The 26,853-nt window shown below is 45.6% G+C and overlaps 1 long non-coding RNA gene and 1 pseudogene across 1 annotated transcript; one reads left to right on the top strand and one right to left on the bottom strand.

Annotated features, from left to right (window-relative positions):
* The window catches only part of LOC135058154 (olfactory receptor 5AR1-like), a 377,933-nt pseudogene that overhangs the window by 241,063 nt on the left and 110,017 nt on the right, over positions 1-26,853 (top strand).
* On the bottom strand, positions 20,005-21,458 carry LOC135058153 (uncharacterized). The gene is made up of 3 exons (XR_010244642.1): positions 21,431-21,458; positions 21,131-21,343; positions 20,005-20,215 (listed from the first exon to the last, which is right to left on the bottom strand). It is a non-coding gene; the product is annotated as an uncharacterized LOC135058153 (long non-coding RNA).

Here is a 26,853-nt window from a genome sequence, read left to right as displayed (position 1 = left end):
CGCAATACTTGTCCAGTTTCTTGTTGAGGCGAGACGCCATCATGTCTACCATTGGTCTTTCCCAACAGTTTATTAGCATGTGGAAGACTTCTGGATGAAGACCCCCCTCTCCCGGGTGAATATCGTGTCTGCTGAGGAAGTCTGCTTCCCAGTTGTCCACGCCCGGGAAGAACACTGCTGACAGTGCTATTACGTGATTCTCCGCCCAGCGAAGAATCTTGGCAGCTTCTGCCATTGCACTCCTGCTTCTTGTGCCGCCCTGTCTGTTTACATGGGCGACCGCCGTGATGTTGTCCGACTGAATCAACACCGGTTTTCCTTGCAGGAGTGGTTCCGCCTGGCTTAGAGCATTTTAGATTGCTCTTAGTACCATAATGTTTATGTGAAGAGACTTTTCCAGGTTCGTCCATACCCCCTGGAAGTTTCTTCCTTGTGTGACTGCTCCCCAACCTCTCAGGCTGGCGTCCGTGGTCACCAGGATCAAATCCTGTATGCCGAATCTGCGGCCCTCCAATAGATGAGCCTTTTGCAACCACCACAAAAGATATACCCTTGTCCTTGGCGACAGGGTTATTCGCAGGTGCATCTGAGGATGCGACCCTGACCATTTGTCCAACAGATCCCTTTGGAAAATTCTTGCATGGAATCTGCCGAATGGAATTGCTTCGTAAAAAGCCACCATTTTTCCCAGGACTCTTGTGCATTGATGTACAGACACCTTTCCTGGTTTTAGGAGGTTCCTGACAGGTCGGATAACTCCTTGGCTTTTTCCTCGGGAAGAAAAACCTTTTTCTGAACCGTGTCCAGAATCATCCCTAGGAACAGCAGACGTATCGTCGGAAAACAGCTGCGATTCTTGGAATATTTAGAATCCAGTCGTGCCGTCGAAGAACTACTTTAGATAGTGCTCTTCCGACCTCCAACTGTTCTCTGGAACTTGCCCTTTTTAGGTCGTGCAAGTAAGGGATAATTTAGATGCCTTTTTTCTTTGAAGAAACATCTTTTCGGCCATTACCTTGGTAAAAAGGCCCGGGGTGCCGTGGATAATTCAAACGGCATCGTCTGAAACTGATATTGACAGTTCTGTACCACGAACCAGAGGTACCCTTGATGAGAAGGACAAAATTTGGACATGGAGGTAATCCTTGATGTCCAGGGACACCATATAGTCCCCTTTTTTCCGGTTCGCTATCACTGCTCTGAGTGACTTTATCTCGATTTGAACCTTTTATGTAAGTGTTCAAAACATTTTAGATTTAGACTATGTGTCACCAAGCCGTCTGGCTTCAGTACCACAATATAGTGTGGAAAAATAATACCCTTTTCCTTGTCGTAGGAGGGGTACTTTGATTATCACCTGCTGGATATACAGCTTGTGAATTGTTTCCAATGCTGCCTCCCTGTCGGAGGGAGCCGTTGGTAAAGCAGACTTCAGGAACCTGCGAGGAGAAGATGTCTCGACTCTCTAATCTTTACCCCTGGGATAATACTCGTACGATCTAGGGGTCAACTTGCGAGTGATCCCACTGCGCCCTGAGACTCTTGAGACTACCCCCCCACCTTGAGTCCGCTTGCACGGCCCCAGCGTCATGCTGAGGACTTGGCAGACGCGGTGGAGGGCTTCTTTTCCTGGGAAAGGGCTGCCTGCTGCAGTCTACTTCCCTTACCTCTATGTCTGGGCAGATATGACTGGCCTTTTGCCTGCATGCCCTCATGGGAAAGGAAAGATTGAGGCTGAAAAGACGGTGTCTTTTTTAGCTGAGATGTAACTTGGGGTAAAAAAGGTTGGATTTCCCAGCTGTTGCTGTGGTCCCCAGGTCCGATGGACCGACCCCCAAATAACTCCTTCCCTTTATACAGCAATACTTCCATCTGCCGTATGGGATCTGTATCACCTGACCACTGTCGTGTCCCTGACATCTTCTGGGAGATATGGACAACGCACTTATCTTGATGCCAGAGAGCAAATATCCCTCTGTGCATCTCACATACATATATATAGAATGCATCCTATTAAATGCTCTACATGAATAAAATATTTTCAGTCAGGGAATCCGACCAAGCCAACCCAGCACTGCATCTCCAGGCTGATGGCGATCGCTGGTCGCAGTATAACCACCGTATGTGTGTATATACTTTTTAGGATATTTTTCCAGCTTCCTATCAGCTGGCTCCTTGAGGGCGGCCGTATCTGGAGACGGTAACGCCACTTGATAAGCGTGTGAGCGCCTTATCACCCTAAGGGGTGTTTCCCAACGTACCCTAATTTCTGGCGGGAAAGGGTATAACGCCAATATTTGCTATCGGGGTAACCCTACGCATCATCACACACTTCATTTTATTTTATCTGATTCAGGAAAAACTACAGGTAGTTTTTTCACTCCCACATAATACCCTTTCTTGTGGTACTTGTAGTATCAGAAACACGTAACACCTCCTTCATTGCCCTTAACGTGTGGCCCTAATGAGAAATACGTTTGTTTATTCACCGTCGACACTGTATTCAGTGTCCGTGTCTGTGTCTGTGTCGACCGACTGAGGTAAATGGGCGTTTTTAAAACCCCTGACGGTGTTTCTGAGACGCCTGGACCGGTCCTAATAGATTGTCGGCCGTCTCATGTCGTCAACCGACCTTGCAGCGTGTTGACATTCTCACGTAATTCTCTAAATAAGCCATCCATTCCGGTGTCGACTCCCTAGAGAGTGACATCACCATTACAGGCAATTTCTCCGCCTCCTCACCAACATCGTCCTCATACATGTCGACACACACGTACCGACACACAGCACACACACCTGGAATGCTCTGACAGAGGACAGGACCCACCAGCCCTTTGGGGAGACAGAGGGAGAGTCTGCCAGCACACACCAAAAAACGCTATAATTATATAGGGACAACCTTATATAAGTGTTTCTCCCTTATAGCATCTTTTATATATATACCATATCGCCAAAATCAGTGCCCCCCCTCTCTGTTTTAACCCTGTTTCTGTAGTGCAGTGCAGGGGAGAGCCTGGGAGCCTTCTCTCCAGCTTTTCTGTGAGAGAAAATGGCGCTGTGTGCTGAGGAGATAGGCCCCGCCCCTTTTTCGGCGGGCTCGTCTCCCGCTATTTTTGAAGTTAGGCAGGGGTTAAATATCTCCATATAGCCTTTGTGGGCTATATGTGAGGTATTTTTTGCCTCTAATAAGGTTTTTATTTGCCTCTCAGAGCGCCCCCCCCAGCGCTCTGCACCCTCAGTGACTGTTGTGTGAAGTGTGCTGAGAGGAAAATGGCGCACAGCTGCAGTGCTGTGCGCTACCTTTATGAAGACTCAGGAGTCTTCAGCCGCCGATTTTGGACCTCTTCTCTCTTCAGCGTCTGCAAGGGGGCCGGCGGCGCGGCTCCGGTGACCATCCAGGCTGTACCTGTGATCGTCCCTCTGGAGCTAGTGTCCAGTAGCCAAGCAGCAAATCCACTCTGCACGCAGGTGAGTTCACTACTTCTCCCCTAAGTCCCTCGTTGCAGTGATCCTGTTGCCAGCAGGACTCACTGTAAAGTAAAAAACCTAAGCTAAACTTTCTCTAAGCAGCTCTTTAGGAGAGCCACCTAGATTGCACCCTTCTCGTTCGGGCACAAAATCTAACTGGAGTCTGGAGGAGGGTCATAGGGGGAGGAGCCAGTGCACACCACCTGATCTGGTAAAAGCTTTACTTTTTTGTGCCCTGTCTCCTGCGGAGCCGCTATTCCCCATGGTCCTTTCAGGAACCCCAGCATCCACTTAGGACGATAGAGAAAGACAATATTCTTTTTGTGCACATTTTTTGGCTATCAGCCCGGCACCCACCGTCCAGGGGTGCTGGGGACAGCCTTCGCTTTCATCTCTGGCCCTTGGGTGCCTGGAGGGGGGGGCTTTATTTAAGGAGTCCCAACCCCCCCAGGGAACCCCAGCCAGGGGTGACGAGTTGGGGTATGTGATGCTGCGGCCGCAGGGACCTATATAAAAGTGTCCCCTGGCTGCAGCATTACCTCCCTAGCTAGTGGAGCCCGGTGCTGGTTTAAAAAATACGGGGGACCCCTGCTTCTTTTGTCCCCCGTATTTTTGGAACCAGCATCGGTCCATGAGCCTGGTGCTGGTTACTTAAATATGGGGGAACCCCAGGCATTCCCCCCCCGGATTTTTGCTACCTGGACCAGCTCAAAGTGCCATGGGCTGATTATGCATTTGGAGGGGACCTGTACATCGTTTTTATTTTTAATCTTTTAACACTTTAACACTTTCACACAGAAGCATGCACGGATCTTACTGATCTGTGCATGCTTCTGACTAAGTAATAAAATACTACACAGCACCCATACTACGTTCACACAGCGGCACCCATACTACGCTCACACAGCGGCACCCATACTACACAGCACCGATACTATGCTCACACTGCAGTACCCATACTACACAGCACCCATCCTACTCTCACACAGTGGCACCCATACTACACAGCACCCATACTATGCTCACACAGCGGCACCCATATAACACAGCACACATACTATGCTCACACAGTGGCACCCATACTACACAGCACCCATACTACGCTCACACAGCAGCACCCATGCTACTCAGCAACCATACTATGCTCACACAGCGGCACCCATACTACATAGCGCCCATACTACTCTCACACAGCGGCACCCATACTACACTCACACAGCGGCACCCATACTACATAGCGCCCATACTACTCTCACACAGCGGCACCCATACTACACTCACACAGCCCCCATTAACTTCACCCCACCTAGCACTCAGTAACCCAACAATTTCTACATCCCAATACCCATTAACACATTCACCCCCATACAGATGCACACACACACCTCACACCCCAACACCTCACACCCACACGCCCCCTACACACCTCACACCCCCATACACACACTTCACACCCCCATACACACACCTCACAGCCCCATACACACAGCTCACAGCCCCATACACACACCTTACACCCCATACACACCTCACACCCCCATACGCACCTCACACCCCCATACACACACCTCACACCCCCATACACACACCTCACACCACCATACACATACCTCACACCCCCATACACACACCTAACACCCCCATACACACACCTAACACCCCCATACACACACCACACCCCCATACACACCTCACACCCCCATACACACACCTCATACCCCCACACCTCACACCACCATACACACACCTCACACCCCTATACACACACCTAACACACACACACATCATAAATCGATTCTGCTCATCATGGAGCTATTATAGAATTTACCAGGCACCGTGAAGCAATTTCAGCAGCAGCTCCATCCTCACGTAGTACAGTCTGGGGGCAGAGCTTGTGTGTGTCAGGCTCAGGCAGGACCCAAGTGAAGGAGAGAGTGGACTCTGGAGGAGAGGGGAAGGGCGGCCAGTGCACTGCCTGCACGGCTCTGTGGCTACTGATTACACTGACAGGTCAGAGAGTCAGTGTAATCAGCCTTGAGGAGGCAGGGCCTGGGAGGATGGCTTCTGGCAGTCTGTGTGACAGGAAACAGTTGTATCCTCTCAGGGCTGTCAGTCTCCACCTGCGGGCCTATTTTCAATGGAGGGCCTGGTGCTGCAGCTCCATCCGCCCCATTGTTAATCTGGCCCTGTGTATAGAGAATTACTATGCATACAGAGCAGGAAATTTTTATGAAAATGTCCAACTAAATTGAGAACTGATTAATGCTGAAAGGGACTGGTACAAACTAAAGTTTGCAGGAATGTCAAGGGTTAATTGTTTCAAGATATCAGGATGTTTGCAGAAGGAATGTATGTAGCTATCTTAGTAGCAGTAATTCCAAGAACTCTCAGAGAGTCTTGAGAGGAGCAGGCAATTGAACACTGGCGGTTTAGGAATTGCTGAAGCACCATAGAGGAATAGTATAATGCAAGGGAAATTTCACTGTAGTCCTGAAAATGCTGGAACACAGGGGAAGTCTTTAGATGATGAGCTGAACTCACAGGCAGCACTGAGGCCTTGAAACAGTGCCGGACTGCCCATCTGGCACTTCTGGCATATGCCAGAAGGGCTGATGGTCTGGTGGGCCTGTCCAGACACACAGAGAGGCACGTTTTGCTCCCCTACCCACCCGAAGTGCCTGTTTCAAATAGATATTGGGACATGCTGCGAATCCACGCCCCCCTGACTCACTGCACACCCATGTGAACAGTGTTCGAGCACCCCCTTCTATGCACACATGCCCCCTTTAATGCGCCACGCACACAAATGCCAGGGCCCAGTCGGTCCCTGCCTTGGAATAACCACTTTTTTCACTGTACCTCAGATACCAAACTCACTAAAGTTACCTGGGCTTACATTTTACACACAGAGACTGTATTTGCACTTACTATATTCAGGGCCAGATTAATGGTGGAGTTTGCAATCTATAATCCTTCCTACATGTACACAAATTCCCACTAGGGTTAATTAACCTACCTGTATATTTTTGGATACATACACACACACACACCATCACTTATAGCAGCAAGGAGCACAGGCTGACCTGCAGACGGGTGTAGTATGGTATGCCAGCGACCGGGCACCCGGCGACCAGCATACCGGCATCGGGAGCCCGACCGCCGGCATACCGACAGCGTGGCGAGCGCAAATGAGCCCCTTGCGGGCTCGGTGGCGCGCTACGTGCGCCACGCTATTTATTCTCCCTCCAGGCGGGTCGTGGACCCCCACGAGGGAGAATATTTGTCGGTATGCCGGGTGTCGGGATCCCGGCGCCGTTATACTGTGCGCTGGGATCCCGACATTCGGCATACTGAAGACCACCCCTGCAGACACTGGTGGTCATTCCGAGTTGATCGCTCGCTAGCAGTTTTTAGCAGCCATGCAAACTCTATGCCGCCGGCCACTGGGAGTGTATTTTAGCTTAGCAGAAGTGCGAACGAAAGGATCGCAGAGCGGCTACAACGTTTTTTTGTGCAGTTTCAGAGCAGCTCAAAACCTACTCAGCGCTTGCGATCACTTCAGACTGTTCAGTTCCTGATTATAATATTATTTTACATGCAATTAAATATCTGCTGATAGCATGAAGGGGATAATTCAGATCTGATCGTAGATGTGCTAAATTTAGCACATCTACGTTCAGTTTCTCAGACATGTGGGGGGACGCCCAGCAAAGGGCTAGTCCGCCCCGCATGTCTGGCTCTGCCCCCCCGCACGGGTGCAAAAGCAGAGATAGATTTGGGTGTGGTGAGTTCAATCTGCAATCTAAATTGTAGTGTAAAAATAAAGCAGCCAGTATTTACCCTGCACAGAAACAAAATAACCCACCCAAATCTAAATCTCTCTGCAAATGTTATATCTGCCCCCTCCCCTGCAGTGCTCATGGTTTTGCCCAATTGCTAAAAAACTTGCTGCTGTGATCAACTCAGAATTATCCCCTTAGCGTTGATTGCAGCAGCAAATTTGTTAGCAGTTGGGCAAAACTGTTGGGCAGGGTAAATACTGGCTGCTTTATTTTTACACTGCAATTTAGATTTCAGTTTGAATACACCCCACCCAAATCTAACTCTCTCTGCACATGTTACATCTGCCCCACCTGCAGTGCACATGGCTTTGCACAACTGCTAACAAATTTGCTGCTGCGATCATCTCAGAATTACCCCCTAAATTAGGCCCACTGTGCACAGTTATGCAGCTGAAACAACTTGCACTTCCAAATAGAGGTTTTCCTTACCCTCCACCAAATTACTAGTCACCAACACAAGTGGATAGCTAGTTACATCAGTGCATGTAGGAAAGAAGAAAAATGTATTCCCAGTATCTGTAGTATTTCAATAGTGTTACTTTTTCAACGGCAGTAGTTCATAACTAAATGATACATGAAAAAAGAAAAAAAAAGAAATACATAGTATAAAATTGTTTTAAAAAAATGCACATTAAAAAAGCCACACAGCTTTAATCTGTAAAATCTTTCTGTAGTTGGCTGTAAACTAGACAATTTCCATAAAGCTGGTAGAACTGGAGTTAAACAGTTCTTAAGAGCATGTGGTAAAAATCCAAATACGATAAATGTACAGCAAGCATTCGTTTGTACTAGAATCCTTATCAAATCAGCAGAGTGATAATTATGTGGTAATTGTCCAGATACCCACATAACAAATTTCACTTAGATACTGTAGGTTGGGGCTAATTCTGAGTTGAGAGAAAAGAAAAAATGAGTACGTAACTTTGCAATTTGATAAAACCATGTTGCAGATTTAAAATGTGCAGATTGATTTAGATTTGAGAGGTGTGTGTCTAAACTCAAATCTAAACTACAGTGTAACAATAAAGCTGTCCAATATTTGTGGGCTACTGTACATGTCAAAGCAACCAGTATTTACCCTGCATGCAAATAAAAAGGAAAAATATGTTTGCAACCCTTACATTGCAACATGATTTTTTCCAGATACAATACAATATTACAATACAGTACTTGTTTTTTTATTTGGCCCTACTCAGAATCAGCCCCATAATATGCTCACGTACAGTGTAATGCACATAAAATTATATGAAGGTATTCTTCAAGGTCCTTAATAACATCCCTATTTTAGGTTTTATTACAATGCAATTGAAGGAACACTGAGCATGCCGTATGTAGTAAGTTCCTGCAACCTCTGTTAATAATGAACATTCTTTTTAGTGAAATCTGTAACTCATTCACCTTGCCCACAATTAAATTTGCACCATGTATTGCTGATTATTGCAAATTAGTATTTTTGCAATCATAATGTATATATACAATTAGAATTACATGCATGCAAGCATCAAAACTATTAATAATGATAATGAAACATTGTAACATTTAAAATAAATAAATCAGAGCAAATATTCTGTACAATTTTTCCTAACATCATAGACCACATAAATGATTTTAATATATGACAGCCAAATGTTATTTTGTATTGCATTATTATATTGCAGTCATGTAAACATTAACTTTATAAATTGAGCATAAAGGAAGACATTATTTTTTGTTTCATACCTGCAGTTTGCCCTATAATACTGGTATACTAATATGTGCTTAATTTCTGTGGTTCAGATAATCATCAAATGGTTTGTAGAAATAATGATCTCCATCAGGATCATGGAGAAGGCTCCCAAATGATACATCAAATTGCATGCAGTATTTATACTGTATGTAGCAGAAGATTAGTCCCTAAGGGCATTGTACTGTATTTCAAAATGTGTCATTGTGCACTAATCTAAGAAGATTCTGGCAACATAACCAACTTTACAGTTAAATGAACTAGTTTTTACCATGGTTGAAAAACTAGTATGTTAAAAGTTTTGCAAGATGACTAGTTAAAAGTTTGTTACGTACCTTTAGCCTACTATTGCTCATGGTGATTTAACTGATAATTTCCAAAGTGCATTTACTGTGCATGTAAAGTTTTTGTTTGCTATTGACTCAGACAGTGACCAGCAGTGCCTCCCCCCCACCTCCTTATCATCATCATCATCATCATCATCATCATCATCATCATCATCATCATCATCATCATCATCATCATTCCTCCTCCTTATCATCATCATCATCATCATCATCATCAATCATTATTATCATTCCTCCTCCTTATTCATCATCATTCCTCCTCCTAATTCATCATCATTCCTCCTCCTAATCATCATCATTCCTCCTCCTAATTCATCATAAGCTTTGCTCAAGTCCTGGTCCAGTCTGCTCAGTATTCTGGCATTTGTAGTCCCATAGCAGTTGGTAAATCACAGGTGGAAGGTAGTAAAACACCAAACAATCAGCTCCTAACTTCTATGTCACTGGCTAGGTTTGAAAAATAACAGTTAGGTGCTGACTGGCTAGTGCGTTTTCACCTTCCACTTTATCACTTCACCAGGCTTAATAAATCTATCCCTGAGACCACTGTACTTTCAATTTTTCAAGTGACACATTAAGGCAATTCCCAGACATTGGTCATTACGTCATCCACGCAATATATAATAGGGAATGTTGTTTCAGTCAGACACATTTTAGATACATAGAAACTAGAGAAGCTCGAGTTTGGTTCTCAGAGAACCAACACCCCCCGAATGTCACGCTCCGAGCCCGGATCCAAGTCCGGCTCGGGACTTCACACCAGACTCAGAAACCAGAACGAGGCAAAAAGTCATCATCCCACTGTCGGATTCTCACGGGTTTTGGATTCAATATAATCAGCCACGCGTCACCACCATTTTCACTCTGCACTTGGAGAGTGATGGAGACAGACCTCTGTCTCTCTGTGGGTGGTGGCGTCGGGTGGGGTCAGTGTGTACTCTGTAGGGTTGCTGTTCCTGTCACTGTGATGTCCCTGTCCTGTTAGGGGTGCTGTCCTGGCTTTCACTGGTGTTTCATGTGCTGTTAGGGGTGCTGGCCCTGTGTTGTATGCTGTAAAAATTCAGGGGTGCTGTTAAAATAAAAGTACACTGGCCCTGTATGCTGTAAAAATACAGGGGTGCTCTTGTTAAAATAAAAGTACACTGGCCCTGTATGCTGTAAAAATAAAGGGGTGCGCTTGTTAAAAATAGGATTTTAATTACCTACCAGTAAATCCTTTTCTCGTAGTCTGTAGAGGATGCTGGGGTCCACATTAGTACCATGGGGTATAGACACTTTAAGAGTAATATAGTGTGGGCTGGCTCCTCCCTTTATGCCCCTCCTACCAGACTCAGTCTAGAAACGGTGCACAAGGAGACGGACATACTTCGAGAGAAGGAAATAAACAGATAGTGGTGAGGTTCACACCAGCTCACACATAACAGAAAGTCAAGCTAACCAGCTTGAAACAATTCAGCAATGGCTAAACAACAGTACTTAACCAAGCAACAATGCAGTACTTAACCAAGCAACAAGGCAGTACTTAACCAAGTGATAAATGCAGGAAAACGAAGCACTGGGCGGGTGCCCAGCATCCTCTATGGACTACGAGAAAAGGATTTACTGGTAGGTAATAAAATTCTATTTTCTTTTACGTCCTAGAGGATGCTGGGGTCCACATTAGTACCATGGGGATGTACCAAAGCTCCCAGTATGGGAGGGAGAGGGCGGGGGCTCCTGCAGCACTGATTGACCAAACTTAATTTCCTCAGAGGCCAAAGTATCAAATTTGTGGAACTTAGCAAACGTGTTCGACCCTGACCAAGTAGCTTCTTGGCAAAGTTGTAAAGCCGGGACAACCCGTGCAGCTACCCAGGAAGAACCCACTTTACGAGTAAAGTGGGCCTTAACAGAGCTTGGACACGGCAATCCTGCCGTAGAATGAGCATGCTGGATAGTGAACCTGATCCAGCGAGAAATTGTCTGCTTAGAAGCAGGACACCCAGCCTTGTTGTGATCATAAAGGACAAACAGAGCATCCGACGATCTGTGATGAGAAATTCTCTTCACATAAATCTTCAAAGCTTTCACAACATCCAAGGAATTTGAGGTGATTGAGGAGTCAGTAGCCACTGGCACCACAATAGGTTGGTTGATATGAAAATCCTACACAACCTTCGGAAGAAATTGCTGACGCATCCTGAGCTCAGCTCTATCTTCATGGAATATCAAGTAGGGGCTCTTGCAGGACAATGCCCCCAATTCTGACACTTGTCTAGCAGATGCTAATACCAACAATGTGACAGCTTTCCAAGTAAGAAACTTGACATCAACCTCCTGTAAAGGCTCGAACAGTGGTGCAAGTGTGTGGGTATGGGTGGGTACGGCGTACCCGTAAGAATTTAGCCGTGGGTACGCCGTACCCACACCGACGGGCCTCTTCCCTCCCTCCCTCTGCTGCTCCACACCGCACCTGCCGCACCCGCCATCCCCGCCGCACCCGCTGCACCGCCGCTGATATGAGGGGAGGAGAGCGCAGCCTGCGTCTCTCCTTCCCCTCAGTCTCCAGCGGTGCAAGCTCTGATTGGCTCACGGATCGGTGCTGAATTAAACTGAGACACCCGCCGGAGACTGAGGGGAAGGAGAGGCGCAGGCTGCGCTCTCCTCCCCTCACACAGACAGACGGCAGCGGTGAGCAGGGGAGGAGGGGGGACACATGTATACCTGACACTGGGGGATATCTGGCACAGGGGGGGGCATGTATACCTGGCACTGGGGGATATCTGGCAGTGGTGGGGGCATGTATACCTGGCACTGGGGGATATCTGGCACTGGGGGCATATCTGTCACAGGGGGGCATATATACCTGGCACTGGGGGATATATGGCACTGGGGTGCATGTATACCTGGCAATGGGGGATATCTGGCACTGGGGGGGCATGTATACCTGGCACTGGGGGATATCTGGCATTGGGGGCATATCTGGCACAGGGGGGCATATATACCTGGCACCGGGTGGGGCATGTATACCTGGCACTGGGGGATATCTGGCACTTGGGGGACATGTATACCTGGCACTGGGAGCATATCTGACACTGGGGGGGCATGTATACCTGGCACTGGGAGCATATCTGGCACTGGGGGGGACTTGTGTACCTGGCACTGGGGGATATCTGGTACTGGGGGCATATCTGGCACTGGAAGGACATGTGTATCTGGCACTGGGGGTATATCTGGCACTGGGGGCATATCTGGCACTGGGGGTACATGTGTATCTGGCACTGGGGGGACATGTGTATCTGGCACTGTGGCCATATCTGGCACTGCGGAGACATGTGTATCTGGCACTGGGGCATATCTGACACTGAGGGCATATCTGGCAATGCGGGCATACTTGTGTATCTGGCACTGGGGGCATATCTGGCACTGGGGGCATATCTGGCACTGTGGGCATATCTGGCACTGGGGGCATACTTGTGTATCTGGCACTGGGGGCATTTCTGTATCTGGCACTGGGGGCATATCTGGCACTGTAGGGGCATTTCTGTATCTGGCACTGGGAGCAATGTATATCTGACACAGTGGGGGCATTTGTGTATCTGGCACTGTGGGGCAATGTGTATCTGACACTGTGAGGCAATGTATATCTGGCACTCTGGGGGCATTTCTGTATCTGGCACTGTGGGGCAATGTGTATCTGGCACTGTGAGGCAATGTGTATCTGGCACTCTGGGGACATTTGTGTATCTGGCACTCTGGGAGCATTTGTGTATCTGGCACAGTGAGGCAATGTGTATCTGGCACTGTGGGGCAATGTATATCTGTCACTGTGGGGCAATGTATATCTGGCAATGTGGGGCAACATGTATCTGGCACTATTGGGGTCATACGTGTATCTGCCCCTCCCCCAATGTGTGTATCACACCCCCATTTTCATTGGCCACGCCCCATGTGGCATTTGGCCACACCCATTGGCCACAGTACCCGTAAGACATTTTTTCTACTTGCACCACTAGGCTCGAACCAATCCGACTGCAGGAACTGCAGCACCACATTAAGATCCTAAAGTGCAGTAGGAGGCACAAAGGGAGGCTGGATGTGCAGAACCCCTCTCAAGAAAGTCTGAACCTCAGGGAGGGCAGCCAATTGTTTCTGGAAGAAAATGGACAAGGCTGAATCTGGACTTTTATGGAGCCCAAACGCAGGCCAACATCTACTCCTGCTTGCAGGAAGAGGAGAAATCGTCCTAGTTGAAACTCCACCTTCGGAAACTTCTTGGATTCACACCAAGACACGTACTTTTTCCAAATTCAATGGTAGTGTTTAGACATTACTCCTTTCCTAGCCTGTATCAGGGTAGGAATAGCCTTGTTCGGAATGCCCTACCAAGCTAAGATCTGGTGTTCAACCTCCATGCTATCAAATGTAGCCATGGTAAGTCTTGATAAGTGAACGGCCCCTGTTGCAGAAGGTCCTCAAGAAGAGGAAGAGGCCTTGGATTTTCCAGCAGTAACTGCAGAAGATCCGCGTACCAAGCCTTCCTTGGCCAGTCCGGAGCAATGAGGATCACCTGAACTCTTGTTCTTTTTATTAGTTTGAGAATCCTTGGGATGATAGGAAGTGGAGGGAACACATACATAGACTTGAACACCCATGGAGTCACCAAAGCGTCCACCACCACTGCCTGTGGGTCTCTTGACCTGGAACAGTACCTCCGAAGCTTCTTGTTGAGGCGGGAGGCCATCCTGTCTATGTGAGGTACACCCAAAGACCTGTCACCTCCGCGAACACCTCCGGGTGGATGCCCCACTCTCCTGGATGGAGATCGTGTCTGCTGAGGAAGTCCACTTCCCAGTTGTCAACTCCCGGAATGAAGATTGCTGACAGCGCCACTGCGTGCTTTTCGGCCCAGAGGAGGATTCTTGTTACCTCTGACATTGCAGCTCTGCTCTTTGTTCCGCCCTGTCAGTTTATGTAGGCCACCGTTGTTACATTGTCCAACTGAACCTGAATGGCCTGATCTTGTAGAAGATGTGCTGCATGTAGAAGACCGTTGTACATGGCCCTTAGTTACAGAATGTTTATCGGAAGGATGGATTCCAGACTTGACCACCTTCCATGGAGTTTTCCCCCTTGGGTGACTGCTCCCCAACCTCTGAGACTTACATTCATGGTTAGAAGGATCCAATTCTGAATTCCAAACCTGCAGCCCTCTAGTAGGTGAGAAGTTTGCAGGCACCAGAGGAGCGAAATTCTGGCTTTGGCGACAGACGTATCCTCTGGTGCATGTGAAGATGAGATCCCGACTATTTGTCCAGGAGATCCAGTTGAAAACACTGTGCATGAAATCTTCCGTACTGTAGAGCCTCGTAGGAGGCAACCATCTTCCCCAGAAGGTGAATGCACTGATGAACCGATACCCAGGCTGGCTTCAGGACATCCCGGACCATTGTTTGGATCACCAACGCTTTCGCCGCTGGCAGAAACACCCTCAGTACTTCCATGTCAAGGATCATCCCCAGGAAGGACAGTCTCCTTGTCGGCTCCAAATGCGACTTTGGAAGATTCAGGATCCATCCATGATCCTGGAGTAGTTGAGTTGAGAGAGCAAGGGCCCTCATTCCGAGTTGTTCGCTGGCAAGCTGCTTTTAGCAGCATTGCACACGCTAAGCCGCCGCCTACTGGGAGTGAATCTTAGCTTAGCAAAATTGCGAACGAAAGATTCTCTAAATTGCGAACAGAAATTTCTTTGCAGTTTCTGAGTAGCTCGATACTTACTCTGCCACTGCGATCAGTTCAGTCAGTTTCGTTTCTGGTTTGACGTCACAAACACACCCAGCGTTCGGCCAGAAACTCCCCCGTTTCTCCAGCCACTTTCGCGTTTTTCCCAGAAACGGCAGCGTTTTTTCACACACACCCATAAAACGGCCAGTTTCCGCCCAGAAACACCCACTTCATGTCAATCACACTACGATCACCAGAACGAAGAAAAAACCTCGTAATGCCGTGAGTAAAATACCAAACTTCTTAGCAAATTTACTTGGTGCAGTCACAGTGCGAACATTGCGCATGCGCAGTTTGCGGAAAATTGCTGCGATGCGAAGAAAATTACAGAGCGAACAACTCGGAATGAGGGCCAATGCTCTGTAACAGCTTCTCCCTGGAAGATACTTTTATCACTAGATCGTCCAGATAAGGAATTATGTTCACACCCTGCTTGCGAAGGAGTAGCCATGACCTTGGTGAACACCCTCCGTGCTGTGGAGAGGCCAAACAGCAGTGCCTGAACTGATAGTGACAGTCCAGCAACGCAAATCTTAGATAAGCCTGGTAAGGTGGCCAGATCAGAATGTGAAGGTACGCATCCTTGATATCTAGGGATAATAGAAATTCTCTCTCCTCCAGAACTGAGTTCACCGCTCTCAGAGACTCCATCTTGAATTTGAATTCCCTCAGATAAGGGTTTAATGACTTTAGGTTCAATATCGGCCTGACCGAACCATCTGGTTTCGGTACCACAAACAGGTTTGAGTAATAACCCTTGTTTGTTAGGTGAGGTGGAACTGGAACAATGACATTTGACTTTAGCAATTTTTGAATGGCCTCCTGTAGAAAAGCACTTTCTGTCAGCGAAGCTAGTAAGCTAGTCAGCCTGATTTGAAAAAACTGTGAGGTGGGAGTTCTTGAAACTCCAGTCTGTACCCCTGGGTAACGATATCTTGTACCCAGGGGCCAGGCATGATGACGCCCAGACGTGACTGAAATTTCTTAGTCTTGCTCCCACCTGCCTGATCTCCATGCTGGGAGTTCCAACGTCATGCCAAGGATTTTGAGGAATCAGAACCAGGTTTCTGTTCCTGGGAACCTGTTGGTGCAGGTTTTCTGGATTTCCCCCAATCTCCTCTAAAGAAATTGGAAGGGGGTTTGGACTTTTTAACTTTTGTGGTCAGAAAGGACTGCATTGTAGATGTAGGATAAGATTTCCTGTTGTTGAGGGAAGAAAGGTTGACTTACAAGCAGTTGCCGTGGAGATCCATGCATCCAATGCTTCCACAAACAGAGTCTGACCTGTGAAGGGTAGGTTCTCTACACTTTTCTTTGATTCTGTATCCACAGACTATTAGCGCAGCCAGAGTCCCCTGCGTGCCGAGACAGCCATGGAAGAAGCCCTCGCATTAAGATGGCCAAGGTACTTCATGGCCTCCACCATGAAACCTGCAGAATCCTGTATGTGACGTAAAAACAATTCAAAGTCACTTCTATTCATAGTATCTAATTCCTCTAGTAATGTGCCTGACCACTTTACTATGGCTTTAAAAATCCACGCACAAGCAAAAGAGGGTCTTAAAGCTATGCCATTAGCTGTGTATAGTGATTTGAGCAAAGTCTCAATCTTGCGAGCCGCCGGCTCCTTTAAAGTTGTGGACCCAGGGACAGGTAAACCACCTTTATAGACAACCTACAGACAGAAGCGTCTACTATAGGCGGGTTTTCCCACTTTTTCCTGTCCTCATCAGGGAAAGGAAAAGCAATGAGTACCCTTTTTGGGATCTGGAACTTTTTTTCCCGGGTTTTCCCATGATTTTTCAAACAATGCGTTTAATTCCTTAGACGCAGGGAAGGTAAGGGAGGTTTTCTTATTGTCTGTAAAGTAAGCCTCCTCTACCTGCTCAGGTACAGTACCTTATCAGTAATGTGTAAAATTTCCTTAATAGCCTCAATCATGAGTTGCACCCCCTTAGCAAGGGATGCATCTCCCCCTTGCATATCCCCATCACCGTTCCCTGTATCAGAGTTGGTATCCATGTCAGCTTGCATTATTTGGGAAAGAGCACGTTTCTTTGGGTATATAATAGGGGTTTTTGATGAGGTAGTGGGAGCTAAATACGACAAAAACTCAACAGATTTTTTTAAAACCTGTGTTTCAGTCTCATTTTGAGCGATCTGAGATGAAATCTGGGATATCATTCCCCTAATAGAATCCACCCATGGGGGTTCGGATTCAGAAGGCAGAGACAGTATATTGCAGTCCTGAGTACATGGAATAGACTCTTCAGGAGATGATACACACTCTGCAGCACAAGATACAGAGTTCCTGGACATGCTTATGTGAGCTATATAAACACACACACAGGAAAATGCAGACACAGGGGTATATTTACTAAGTTCCCGATTTTGACTGAGATGGTGTTTTTTCTTCAAAGTGTCATCTCTGGAATTTACTAAACTCAAATCACGGCAGTGATGAGGGCATTCGTATTTTTTTGGAAGTCCAAGATAAAAAATACGAATTAATACACCATCGGTCAAACGCGGCTGTTTAAGTATGGAACACGGTCATTAATAAACATTCGTATTTGAAATCTCCACTGTGATAAAGCATTTGCGGCCGTGAAAAAATATAAATCGTAAAAAAAGTCCTAAAAAAAAATAGACCTGCTTTTGAGAAGCGTGTTTACATGTGTTTTCAATTATACATTAGTCACACCTGAATTTTTGGACCTGTAAAAGGGACCCAAGCACATTTTGAGCAACTCTCACTCTGAAATGGCTGCAGCCGTGTGTACTACAGATTTGTTGTTTGCTGGGGGATACCTGAGACTGCTCCATGAGGCTACAATAAACCAGGGTCAGGTAAGTGAACATGGTCAGCAGGTTGTACAGGTGCTGCGGAGGCTGCGCAGGCCTCGTTTTTTTAGGGGGTGTTTAAACTTGAATGCATTGGCCGATGATATGGTCATACAGATGTTCCGGCTAAATAGAAACAACATTTTCCGTCTGTATGACCTTGTCAAACTGGACCTAGACCCTGAGACAGCACGCTCTTGCTCTGTCTCAGGCCTGCACAAACTCCTGGCTGTGTTCCACTTTATGGCTACTGGGAGCTTCCAGGCTGTGACTGGCGATGTAATTGGTATCTCCCAGCCCACCTTTTCTAAATATTTAAATCAGGTGACTTTAAACATACATACACGTCTATGTCTAAGTGGTGCTTCTGTTATGTAACATAACACAGTATTGTATTGATTACAGATCATGACACTCACCTTATATTTTGTAATGTCCACTCAGGTTTTGGATGTCTTGGAACTCCACATAGATGCCTCTATCTGCTTCCCTACCCAGGAGTTGCAGTGGCATGCACTCAGGGTAGCTTTCTATGAGCTTGCTGGCATGCCCAATGTGCTGGGTGTCATAGATTGCACACACGTTGAGCTGAGACCACCTAGGGGCAGGCAATATATTTATACAAATAGACATATGGGCCAATCCACTAATGTCCAGGTGGTTTGTGATGCAAATCTAAAAATTATGAGTGTGGTTGCAGGTTACCCTGGTGGCTGCCATGACTCCTTCATCCGCAGTCTGTCATCCCTCTTCGATAACTTTGAGGATGGACAAATGCCTGATGGCTGGCTGCTGGGTATGTTCCAAGTGTGTTGTGTGTATGTGTGGTAACTTCAACCTCCTGATTTTTGTATGTTATTTACCATAATCCACATGTCCTAATGTTGCCTATATCTGTCTTTCAGGTGATGGTGGTTATGGCTGCTACTCTTGGCTCCTTACTCCATTGTCCCAACCTGATTCTCCTGCTGAACACAATTATAATAATGCACATAAGTCTACGCGGAATGTGATAGAAAGATGTTTTGGGGTGCTGAAATCTAGGTTTTGGTGTCTGGATAAGTCTGCTGGGCTTTTGTTTTATAGTCCCTCAAAGGTGACTAGGATTGTGTTCTGCTGCTGTTTTCTTCATAACATGTGTTTGCGCCAATATCTGCCACATGTTGGTGATGAAGAAAACAGCCAGCAAGTAGGTGAGTTAGATACATCTGGTGACAGTGTGAGTACAGATGTAGGGAGGCAGGTAAGGCAAGAAGTGATTCAGCGTTATTTTAACGGTAAGTATTATTTAGTTATAAATAACCTTGCCTAACCACTTTTCTAAAATGTATTGTAGGTGTGAATGTTGTTTGTGTTGCGTTAGTGTTTGTTATTTATCCTGTTCTTTACAGTTATACTATAATTTGAATAATTTACACTGTCACTCATTAGCACATTAAACCATACACATATTGCGTGTTAAAAAATTATTTTCTGGAACACAGGCATTTTTGGTGTAACAATTGCCAAAACTTTATTGGTAAACAACGATTTGCTGCCTTCATTTGTTTTTTTGTGTATGCTTGGTGCAGAGAATTGGCCTGGTTCGTTGGTCCGTGTTCTGCTGGAGCGTCTAACAGGGGAGGTAACTGGGGTCTGGCTTGGTGTGGTTGTTCCCGAGCTTGAGCTTATTTGTTGGGATGCCAACACATTAATGCTTTGGCTCAGGTTGTGTATGCTTGCAGTCAGTTGTGTATTTGCGGCAGTGTTGCTGGCAATAATTCAGGAGAGGTTTTCATTTATCAGTTGGTTGTGTTGGATAATTTGTATGAGGGCTTGTTGCTGCCGCTGTTGTTCATCAATGATTCGGAGTAAATTGGCTTGCATTTGACTGTTGTCTGCCCTCATCTGCTCCATTGAATTGGCAATTCTGCCAACCTGAACTATCAGTCTGCCTGAGTTCCGACTGAGTCGAGGCAGATGATGGGGCAGACTGGCAAGGTATTGGGTGTTGGTGTTGAGGCAGGCATAGTTTTGCGCCTGTTGTGTGGCCCAACTGCTCCAAAACGCTGGGGCCATTTGTTGCTGGGGTGGTGTTGGCCTCAATTGGGGGCTGTGGGATGTTTGGGGTGGTTGGGTTATGTCCTGCGGCGTGGTTGGCTGGGTAGGATCGATGGGCTGCAGGTGTAGTGTGTAGGTATCCTGCTGGTCACTTTCCTGCTGGGCGTCCTCGTCCATGATGGGTGGTTCTGTATGGGGTTGAAGGCAGCCACTATTTAGTCAATATTTTGCATTGTTCTTTTTATTGCTTTACGTCAACATGCCTTACTTAATAATATTCATGTTGTAAATGATACAGAGATTGTGGCCTAAAATTAACTATGTAGCTAACCTTTTTGTAGACATATGTGGCTTCTAACGTTCCATACTCAGTTGAAAAATGATTTAGGGAATTGTCGGACTCTGAGCCAAAATTAATGTGCAAACACGAAGAACTCTAACAATTTTAAATTACTGCATTTACAGATTGAGTATGAACCTTCCTTTTGTTAAACACACACAATACATTAAATGTGTTTTGCAAAACACTCATACATTGTTCAAGGCAGTCAGTGGTCTGGGCAAAAATTTGACAAATAAAGTAAAACAAAAATTAATCGTTAAAAATGCATGTAAATTTCTTAAGGTGGCCTATATTTAGAACTGGGGATGTTGGCCATGCAAAACAATTGGATTATAGATTCCATTTATGTTGCTGTTTTTTGAAAAATAAATATAATTCTAAATTGGTTGCTATGGCCAACATCACATCTGAAAATGTAACCACAAAAATTAAGTTAACCCCATGTGCTTGTTCTTTGTGATTATTACAAGGATGATTTTGTATTTATAATACATTATTTTTGGCTGTACACAAACAGTGGTGCAGATGAATTAACCTGGATAAGGCATAAGGAAGTGATAAACCAGTGATATGTGCAAGGTGATAAAGGAACAAGCCAAACAGCTCCAATCTGTAATTTAACAGTTAGGATCTGATTGGCTGGTGCGTGTATCACCTTGCACATATCACTGGTTTATCACTTCATTATGCCTTATCCAGGTTAATTCATCGACCACACTGTTTTGTAAATTATTTAAAAAAAACTTTTATGTTTACTCACCAGACAGCTGAGGTGATTGTGGATCCTCGCTTTGTGGACTGGCCAAAATTGCTTGTGGTGGCAGGGACGACACTGCGGAGATGCGCCGTTGGGGTGGTGATGATGGTGCTGCTGATTCAGCCTCAAGACGGCGTCTCTTGGTTGGCCTCCTAGCCACAGTCACCGAGCCCTGTGATGGGCGCCTCAGTGGAGGGGGGTTTGCAGAAGAAGAACCTATGTGATAAGATAAACATTAACATTTTGTGCTTCTATGTGTTTGCTGAATATGTGTTTACAGTTAAATCTTACCTGCATTCCCACCATCTGCATCACTTGGCAGTGTTGGATGTGCCCTGGCTTTGCTGCTTCTCTGGCGTACTGTAAAAATATGAAGAATGACCTTATCAACATACTATTTTTGTTAATTTTTTATGCAAAATCCTTATTGTGATGTAAACATATGTGGAACCTGATGATAAGTGAACTAAACGATGCTTATGCTTTTCTGCCTGACTTCATTGGGTGTGTATACTTTAAATAAGAAAAAAAAAAAACATACACAAAGGCGCCAATTTAAAAACCAAACAAGAAAACACTAGCCACAAATGTCTGCACAAAAATGAAAACTGCAAAAACAAATATGCCTGAAAAACACATCAAACACACAAAGGACAACCCAGAACAACACACAATAAAAATAAATCCTATGAAAACTTTATAAAAAACACTTTGCATAAAACATATTAATCACACTTCTTTCAAATACACCTACAAAGATTTACTACTGATATAAAACACCAGGAAAAGGCAACGGTAACCAGAGAAAAAAAACTATACAAAGGATACAAATATACATAATAGATATTAACACTACATCAGTCCTGGCCAACCTGTGGCTCTCAAGATGTAGTAAAACTACACATACCAGCATGCCCTGCCACAGTTTTCGCATTCACTAATAGCAAAACTGAGGCAAGGCATGATGGGACTTGTAGTTTCGCAACACCTGGAGAGCCACAGGTTGGCCAAGCCTGCACTACATCACCAACACATTAGAAGAATTAACAAACTAACAATCACAATTAGCTTGAAGAAATTTCAGACAACAAAGGACAAAGCACAGATGTTTACATTTTTCATTTAAAAAAAAAAAACTCACCATCCGGCCTTGGCCGGTCAGAATCCCGGACATGAGTCGCATCAACCACTTCTGGCGGAATGAGTGCACGCACAGGCTCCTCCCAATCACGATAAGATGCACGGAAGGGGTGTCCACCCACGGTTTGGCGTGCTGATTTAGCCTCCTTGGCCATCTTCGCCTTGACACGGCGCTTTATGTCGTAAAAACGCTTACGACACGTGTCCTCGGTCCGCCTCACCACACCCTCACTATTCACAGCCGCAATGACCTTCCCCCACAGAACAGACTTCCTGCTTGTCGACACCTTCGCAGCATCATGGCCAAACAACCGCCGATGATGCCTCATCAGCTCCCGCACTAAAGCCATATTTTCAGCGTAGCTGAATTTAACATTGAGGCCAGTCTTTGTAGTGGTGCGTGGCTGCGGAGCCACAATACCATCACTATCACTGGAGGCCGCAGCAGCAGCCACCCCCTCCTCCTCACTAACCTCCTCCACCTCACTCACCTCCTCCCTCTCACTCACCTCCTCCACCTCACTCACCTCCTCCACCTCACTCACCTCCTCCACCACACTCACCTCTGACTGGGACATAATCAGGACAAACAACAAATAACACTGAGTAAAAAAAAAGAAAACACACTCCTCCACTACCACTAAACACCACACACCAAAGACACACACACTTACTCACAAACAATGACAATAGACGTTAAATAAAAAACAATGACAAAAAAGTAGACAAACTTTAAAATAACTACACAACAAGTATGACAAGACTACTTACACACACAGTACAGCACTCAACAATCGCAAATAACCTCCTCAAATCCTCCTCAAACTCCAAAAAACTCACCAACTCCTAACACACCTTCCTCTCACCTCTCCACTAGCTAAACCCACGAGGTGCTGACGGTTTGGGGCGTTTTTATAGTAATATGCACAGACACTCCTCCATCACGAATCAAACCAATCACGGACGAGTGACAAAAACTAAACTTATAAAAAAATTGCGGCCGTGAACGGACAAACACTGCCGTAACTAAAATTTGATGCAGTCGTAAAAAAACAACAGAACACGGCCGCAAAACCACTAAATCGGCCGCATTCTATCTTACAAAACTACGAATGACATCGACATCGGAAAACACGAAATTGAAAAACACGACAGCTTAGTAAATTAGTCGTAATAAATTCAAAAAGTTGCAAATTCACACTTTCGATGTCATTCGTGTTTGATCTTTAACCTCATTCTGAAAAATACGAATTTTAGTAAATATACCCCACAGTTTCCCCCAGAGTACCCTCAGAGAGTCACAGAGTATATGGAGCCAGCCACACAGTGCGCCAGTAGGCAGTTATACACTAAATGTCCGGTGATGACTGAATAACCTTAATAGGATTAAACAGTGACTTTAACACTCTCTCCACCCTGTCTATAACACCATGGTACAGAAGAGGTATGTTGGAGTTATGTGGAGGGCAGCGCTCCCTGTCAGCATCTCTTCAGTGTGATCTGCAGGGAGAAAATGGTGCTGGTGAGTGCTGGATCTGCTCTGAGGAGAAGCCCCGCCCCTGTTATGGTGCATAGTAGTGCTGTTTATATACATAATGTCCCCAGTAGTGGCGCCGCTTATATAGTACACATAATGCCCCCTGTAGTAGTGTTGCTTATACACATAATGTACCCAGTAATGGTGCAACTTATACACATAATGCCCCCTGTAGTAGTGCCAGTTACATATATTGCCCACAGAAGTGCCACTTATACAAATTGTGCCCCCACCCACACACACACATACATACACATAGATACATATACATACAGTACTGTAGATACACACACACACATACATACATACATACATACATACATACAAGGCAATCAACAGAAATCCTAGGGCCCTGTACACGGATATCTCTGGGGCCCCACACTTAGAGAAGCACAGTAATACTCCCGGAGAAAGTGGAGAGAAAGCAGGCAGATAGGCTCACATACATACAAAGACAGAGACTGGAGCAAACCGAGAGCCTGGCGCACAGCGAGAGACAGAGCCTTGCGCACAGCGAGGCACAGAGACTGGCGCATACAGGGACTGGCACACATAGGGACTTGCGCACACAGGGAGACAGAGACTGGTGCACAACAAGACACAGACTGGCGCACAGAGAGAGAGAGACTGGCACACATAAGACTGGCACACACATATAGAAATAGACTGGCACACACAGCGAAAGACAGAGACTGGCGCACACAGCGAGAGACAGAGACTGGCGCACACAGTGAGAGACAGAGACTGGCAAACACAGCGAGAGACAGAGACTGGCACACACAGAGAGACTGACTCACACAGAGAGACAGACTTGTGCATATAAGAGTGGTCACAAAGGGAGACGGGGAAAGGGGAGGTCAGTTGCACAGGAAAAGGATAAGAAAATGCCCCTGATTTAAATGTAACATTAATCAGTCATATATTTTTATAGGGGGTTCTACCACAGATCATATCAGCCTGGATATCACTAAAACCTGCACTGTTGGTGTGCCTTGAGGACCGTGGTTGGGAATGCCTGCTGTAGATAAACACACACACACTTTCTCACTCACTCTCCCTCAACTTACCTTCTGGTTGGCCGGATCTGTATTCTGCAGCTTTTCTGTCCTCCTCTGCAGCATGGTCCTGTGTATCCCTGCGCCCTTTTTTGGAAGCACACAGAGACACTGGACTGAACTTGAAGATGATGCTGTCAGGAGGGCAGTAGGCACAGCAGGCAGCAGCAGCAGGGTGCTCAGGCACAGCAGCAGGGATGCAGAGTAGGGAGAGCGCCTCTCCAGCCTGGCGCCTACCTGCTTTGCATCTCTTTGCTGAGCGGGTAGCCCTGGGCGTGTGTCCAACTCTCATCAGCCTCTGTGTATACTACAGCTTTACATACTATATGTTGTTAGCTTTATTATGAACATATTAATGTTCTCTTTTTTGCTGCAGAATATAATTAAATGATAGAACATTTGTTTCTGCAGTAAATAAATCAGCCAATTTGTAAGATTTGTTTGATTAATATGGTTAAACATCTGACAGGTCTTGTATATGAGTTCATATAAAGCTGGGTACACACGTGTCCAATCCTTGGGAGATCCAACTCCCCACTGACCAGTTTGCCAAACATTGGATAAGTGTGTACCCTCCACCAACCGATCCGCACACCCGATCCTGGTCATCTGTCAGGATTCCTGGTTTTTAAACCTGCTTAAAAACTAGGAGACCCAACTGCCGACCAGCCGACTGATATTGTAGTGTGAAGGCTGCTGAGACTGTAGCAGGCAACCGAACTCCAGTCCCATTAGTCCAGCACACTATCATCGTGGTGGCGATGTAGTATCTGGAGTGATCCTGGCACCATCTGCCGCTGCTGCAGGAATTTCTGGAGGCCATTGCAGCAATAGCAGGAGCTGCTGTAGGCTATGAAAGCAAGGATAGTCCCTAGATGGCGCAAATAATAAACAGTGAAAAGAAATTACCCGTGTGGGCTAAAGTCATACAGGCAAGTTCATACGTAAGTCCGTCGTCCAGAGAATGGTGTATGAAAAAAAACACAATGCAAACACAAATGTTCAATGACACTTTTTGCAGATGATCAAGGGATATGGTATCCACCCAGGCTCCTTTGGCTATTCCAGTAATGGGGGATTGTGCAGTTCTATTCGTAAGGTTCACCTCAGTGGTTCACAAATAAGTGCTGCTCACATGAGCTTACTTCTAAATAAATGGCATAAATCCCATCAAGGTTTCTTTTACTCATATACACATGGTATCCAAACAGTCAAGTATCCATGAATATATCTCTAGATATGCAGAATGCTCACGTGTGTGCTTACTTCAAGATGTAGTGTACTTTCACATAAAGGTTTCTTTCGACGTATTCAAATGTAGTCCTCTTATATTCCTTCAATTTTACTTCATGCTCGGGGTAAGCACAAAACAAACGAAGAAATTTGTGAGGGTACAAAGGATTTTTAATAAAATGAATTAAAATACACAAATATTCGTCACAATGACTTCTGTATTCTGACAAAATGCAGAAATGTTATAACCATATAGTGCAACTCCTCAACGTGAGAAAAAAAGATGGAAAATCCGGGTATTCTCACCGTTGTTTCGTTGAGTTCACTGGTAATTAGTGTTCAGTTTCCACATGCTCCACCACCAACGCGTTTCAACTGTAGGTAAGTCTTTATCAAGGTGCATATGAATACTGATCTGAGTGGGTTTTTATATCCTGTGTTACAAATTGGCCCCGCCTCTTCCTGGGCGGGAATATAACTAATTACTCTTAAAAGATCTCCAATTAATGACCTTAACTATGGTTGGATATTGTGTCCTGTATACTTGTATAAGGAATGATGAAAAAGGGGGACTAAGTCTAAACAAATATTACCGCAAACGGGAATTACATATACATTATTCTACAATGGATGAATGAAATGGGAGTTTATAAGTCCCAATCGGTTATATTTGTTGAATTAAAAGTATAAATCGGTCATATAAGTGGAACTATATAAATGGCTAGTGATATAAATAATAAAATAAATGACAACAAATGAAA

This window comes from Pseudophryne corroboree, chromosome 3, assembly GCF_028390025.1.
Source record: "Pseudophryne corroboree isolate aPseCor3 chromosome 3, aPseCor3.hap2, whole genome shotgun sequence".
Classification (NCBI taxonomy): Eukaryota; Metazoa; Chordata; class Amphibia; order Anura; family Myobatrachidae; genus Pseudophryne; species Pseudophryne corroboree.
The sequence above is the reverse complement of the archived record's forward strand: the minus strand, read 5'-3'. Positions and strand labels throughout refer to the sequence as shown.